Raw genomic sequence first — 6,000 nt, forward strand, 5'->3', positions numbered from 1 at the left:
TTTGTCCCTCTGTGTGTACAATTTATATAGGCAAATGTGTGTGTTTGTGTGTGTGTATGCTTGTATGTGTGTATGTTTTTATGGGTGAGGATGTTTACGTGCCTTTGAAAGCATGTGGAGATCAGAGGATACCAGCAGGCATTGCTCCTTCCTTTCCACGAGTTTTTGATAGGATCTCTTGTTGGCTACTGTGAATGCCTGAGTGGGTTACCCACAGGGTTAGGGATTTTCTCTCTGCCTCTCATCTTGTTTACCTGCTCATCCCTTCACAGGCATGCAGGGAACACTCACTGTTGTATATAGTTTTACATGGGTTCTAGAGATCTAACTTTGTGTGTGTGTGGTATTTTACTTTTTTTTTTTTAAAGAATTATTTTATAGCTGGGCGGTGGTGGCACACACAGTTAATCCCAGCACTTGGGAGGCAGAGGCAGGAGGATTTCTGAGTTCGAGGCCAGCCTGGTCTACAGAGTGAGTTCCAGGACTGCCAGGGCTATACAGAGAAACCCTGTCTTGAGAAAACAAAAAACAAAAAAACAAACAAACAAACAAACAAAAAGAATTATTATATATATATGAGTACACTGTAGCTGTCTTCAGACACATCAGAGGAGGGCATCAGATCCCATTACAAGATGGTTGTGAGCTACCATGTGGTTGCTGGGAATTGAACTCAGGACTTCTGAAAGAGTAGTCAGTGCTCTTAACCACCGAGCCATCTCTCCATCCCCTTAAATTCTTTTCTTAACTTGGCTCTGCTGTTTTCCCATTCATAAAGTAGGAATAGTCACTGAGAAGTTGAAGAGACCAGCAAGCTGTGCTGAACTTCTTAACCCAGTCATTTCTGTACCTCTTCTTTTCTTTCTGTCTTTTCCAGACAGGGTCTCATGCATCCTAGAGCGGCACCGATTCTTTGTGTGGCCAGGGATGACCTTGAACTTCTGATGCTCCTGCCTTTACCTCCTGAGTGCTGGGGTTACAGGTGTGTGACATCATCACCCAATCTCTGCAGTGTTGGGGGTTGAACCCAGGGCTTCACACATGCTAGAGAAGCACTTTACCAACTGAGCCACCCTCCTAGCCCTTTCTCGTTTCCACCTTAGAGACAAAATCTCTCTCTGAGCCCAGACTGATCTCAGATACTCAGTAATCTTTCTGCCTCTGCTTTCCAAATGCCAGATTACAGTTACAAGACCACACCTGGTTGATACTATAGTTCATGATAAAATTGTCTATAGTCATATGTGATGTAATGTCCAGTCTACTTCACATTTTCTGGGGCAAATACAGAGTCTGTCTTCTGAACCTGATTTACCGTAGGCCAGCAAACCATAGCAACGTCGAGTATCCTCAGATGCTTTGCTGTGTTTGATGGCGTCATGATCTTGTGTTACAATACCTAGAGAACTCAGAATTACTCATCCTCCAGGCTGGAGAGATGATGGCTCAGTGGTTGAGTGTGTGCTGCTCTTGGAGAAGACAAGAGTTCAGATCTTAGCACCCACATTGGGCGGCTTACAACCGTCTATAACTCCAGCTCCAGGGTATGTAATGATGCTGACCTCCACGGGCACCCACACTCACGTACAAACTGCCACACGGATGGACAGGAATATATGATGCATGTGTGCACACACTTAAAAATAAAGAGAGTGACCCTTCATACTTCCCCAATTCCTGTTTCATATCCAGTTCTCACATCTGGGCTGAAAGATCCTACTGGCTCAGCCCTCCTCCAGTTCCCTTTGGTGTTCTTATTTTTTTGAGTTGGGGGTCTGATTTTGTAGCCCTGACTGGCCTGACACTCACAATGTTGACTTGTCTATCCTTGCATTCACAGAGCCTGCGTCTTCCTCCCAAGTTCTAAGAGTATGACCACACATGACCATGGATACAGGTGTGCTCTGACACATGCATAGTTGCCCTTTACGCAATAAATAAATACAATAAACATTTTTAAAAATGCATCAGAATCAGAGACATAGAAACAATCCTTATTTTATATTTTACTGTATAATTTTTTATTTTACATTTTATTTATTTTATGCATGTTAATGCATACAAGTTGGGGTACATTTGTGAAGGGCAGAGCAATCATCAGGAGTCATTCGGCAATCTACTACGCATTCAGGAACCATAAATTCTAGGATTATGGGCTGGATTGATGCTGTAACTAAATAGACTTGATGAAGTCTCACAGCTGACAGGACATTCAGGTTCAGTCTAACTTAATGGCCTTATCTTACAGAGGAGGAACCGTGAGTCTAGAGAGTTTTAGTGATTTGCTACCATTATCATATCTTATATTGCAGCTCATAGGACAGCTATGAGCTCCCCTCCTGGTCTTTATCCATAAACATTCATCTTACTGCCAAGCACTGACGTATGTAGACAAACCTTTTTTAGCCCTGTTTTCTTCCTTGAGACAGGGTCTTACTTTGTAGTTAATGTTGAACTCTCTGTGTAGGTTAAGCTTGTCTGAGCTTGTGGTGACCGACTGTTGTGCTAGAATGACTTCAGGGACCCACTATGGCCACTCTAGCCAGGGATGTCGTCATTGTCTTTTGAAATCAGCATCAGAGTCTAGTGAATTGCATGAATTCTTGAATTCAATGCTACCTTTAACTTAGAGGCACTAGTGGTCATCTGCTCTTTGTAGTTCATCATCTGTGTGGTTTTTAGGATTATATCTTCAGTCATGGAGCAGGCTGAGCTGTCCACCTTCAAAGCCCCTCAGCAATACTGATTTATTTAAAAAATCGGCAGCCTGTTACATCAGAGTGCAGGCACCAGCCTAAAGCCCTTTTTTTTTTCCTTTGTGCAATCGAAGTACTGAGAATAACTTTTGGTTTCATTTCTTTTTATTTTGTGTGTCCCTGTACCACAGTCCGTGTTCTTGGAAGTCAAAGGACAAATTCTGGGAATTGGTTTTAGGGAGTGAACCCTGACCTTCAGGCTTAGAGGCAAGTGCCTTTCCTCACTGAGCCATCCCTAGCCTTGATTGCTCTTTTTGTATGGTGGAAAGTAATGAAAGGACTGAGATGTGCTTTTAGCATGCATGAGATTCTAGGTTCAGTTCCCAGTACTTGTAAGAAAGAAATTAAAATAAGAATAGTGTCTGGTTACATGTGAGAATTCTATGCAAGTACAATTTTTTAGAGGCTTTTAATAAAAATTTGCCAGAACATAGCCATGGGAATTCTGTTGTTGTTGTTTTGTTTTTTGTTCTTGTTTCTGTTTTTCTTAGTACAACAGCAGAGTAGATTCATTTCAGCAAAGCTTGGAACATTCTCTGGTCCTTTAAGACAAGGTTTTTTCATCCCTGGATTGCAGTAAAATTACATTATGTGTCCCCTCTGTTCTAGGGCATGTGAGATGTTTAGATAGGGATTTCATTAGCACTAGTGTTTTAATATCTTTGAAGACTAAACCAGAGCTAAGTTGCAAATAACCCAAAATAAGTGGTTTTCCCCTCTTCTTTTCTCTTTTGCTTCAATACTGTGTTTAATGTGTGTTTTGTGCTTCCCTCCAAGAATTTAAGCTCGCATATGATGTTTGTATCTGATAGACATAAAAGCTTCCCACAGCATACCAGCAGGAGGTATGTGTTGGAATAACTGGCTAATGAGACGTCTCAGGACAGACTCCCTGTGAGACTTAACATTTCATGCAGAAGGGAGGTTCCCCCTCCCACCCTTCTGTAACTGAGTTTACAGCTTCTTCTATTCCATGCTTAGATACTGAAAATGAAATCTTTTAAAAGCTCATGGGTTTTAGTCTGGGCTGATAATGAAATAGGCAAGGAACAACTTAAAGTTTTACTTGAAGATGAGGTTTTAAGACGTCATGTAGTAACTTTATTTTCAACTCCAATAAAACCTCACAGTTTCCACATACCTCACAGTGAAGTAAGAAACATAGAACAATAGAGATGAGAATATATGTGTGAAAATGTATATCCCCGTTAAAAGTTCAGTAAATACAACTTAAAATAGCAGTGAGATGCTATTTCTTCCTTACACAAAAATCACAAAGAATAAAAATTATATTTTCTGATGATGATGATGTCATGGAATAGTGACAACAGATAGTGAGAGTCTTTCCTGAGACAAAGTTCATTATTTGGCTCAAAAATCTTTTTTCTTTCTTTCATTCCTTCCTTCTGTCCTTCCTTCCTTTCTTCCTCCCTTCTTCCCCCCAACCCCTCTCTCTTTGGCATTTTGATGTTATTGCTATATAACCCAGGCTAGCCTGGCAATCATGATCCTCTTGCCTCAGTTTCCAGAGTGCTTGGATTACAAATATGCTTACAACCACATCTAATCAAAGAAGTTTCAAAAACATGTAATATGTCATTCAAAAGAAATTTACCTAGACAGTGAAAGTTTGGGTACTATTTAAAAAAAAAATACCAAAAGAGGTGTGTATGATTCATGTTTTAAATTAAATTCATCTTGGGTCATCTGTTGTTTAGAACACAACTCAACCTGACATGCCACTTTGTTGTTATTTGTAAGTACACTGTAGCTGTCTTCAAACACACCACTTCAATACCTAAGAAATCCTTTAGACTCCTAGCAACCTGGAAAGCAAAGCCCAGTCTTTGTACAGAGCCATGCTTGTCTTCGTCTCTGCTCTGGACCCTGTCTTCTTGCTATTTCTGCCTTCATGACAGATGCTTTTGCCCTTCCCCACTGGGATCCATCTGTCAGGATCGCTCTTCAATCTCTTCCCACTCAATTTTTTCATTTTTCCTCTTGTTTCCCTGGCCATTGGTAAATGTCAAGTGTCCCCCATCTGGCCTGTAACTGATTATGTTTTGGAGGATGACTCTGAAGCTCTGATTCTCCAACCTTCAACTACTCAGTATTGAGATTCTAGGCTTGTACTCAACACCTGTTTATGTGTCGAGGGCTTCCTGCAGGCTGGGTGAACAGACCACCGACCTAGCTCCGGCTCAGCCCTGCCATCTGATTCTTACCTGGTCAACTGATGGTGTCAAGAATCGTCTGCTCACTGTCATTGATCTTGTCTTGAAATGTCTAGTCTTCAACAGTCATTTTCATGTTCAGCACATACTCAGGACAACTCTTAGATGACAGACACTGTTTCTCTGATTCCTGCCTCCAGCTTTGTGTGTCTCAGCTAGCTGGACCACACCCTCTACATCCTCTTTTCTCAAAAAGTCATCTGTCATTGGGGATGGTAATTTTGTTTTCTATCTTTTTTTTTTTTTTTTTTTTTTTTTTTTTTTTTTGAGGCCTGGTCTCTTTACATGGCCCTTGTTGTCCTAGAACTTACTACATAGATGGGCTGGCCTCAAACTCACAGAAATTTGCCTACTTCTGCTCTGTGTGCTGTGATTAAAGGCAGGAGTGACCATGCCTGGTTCCTGTACTCCTATATGACAGAGCCATTGAGACTATCTGGGGGATCAATACTGAAAGTGACTCAAAGCTTGATGCAATGACCCACACCTGCAATCAGAGTACTTGGAACACTGAGAAAGTACTAGTCCCATAAATTTGGCCAGCTTTCTCTATGAGTTGGAAGGCAGACAGGACTATTTAATGAGACCCTTTCTTAAACAATAACAGCAATGCCACACACAAATAATAAATGGAAGGAGTTTCTGAGAACCACCACCAAGTTTAGGAAATAGCCTGTGTGTTTTATCTTGTCAAACAGATTTGTTGTGGTCTGAATGAAGATGGCCCCCTAGGCTCACAGGGAGTGCAGACTATTACGAGGTGTGGCCTTGTTGGAGAAAGTGTGTCACAGGAGGTGGGTTTTGAAGTTTTCAAATGTTCAAGCCAGGCCTAGTATCACTCTTTCTTTCTGCTGTCGTTGGATCTGGATGTGGAATCTCTGACCCTGTAAGCCATCGTCAATTAAATGTTTTCTTTTATAAGAGCTTCCATGGTTTACTGTTTCTTCTCAGCATTAAAACCCTAGCTATTAGCTAGCTATGCAGTATTGTGCACTTCTAATTCCAGCACT

The sequence above is a fragment of the Mastomys coucha genome, unplaced genomic scaffold (genome assembly GCF_008632895.1).
Source record: "Mastomys coucha isolate ucsf_1 unplaced genomic scaffold, UCSF_Mcou_1 pScaffold22, whole genome shotgun sequence".
Taxonomy (NCBI): domain Eukaryota; kingdom Metazoa; phylum Chordata; class Mammalia; order Rodentia; family Muridae; genus Mastomys; species Mastomys coucha.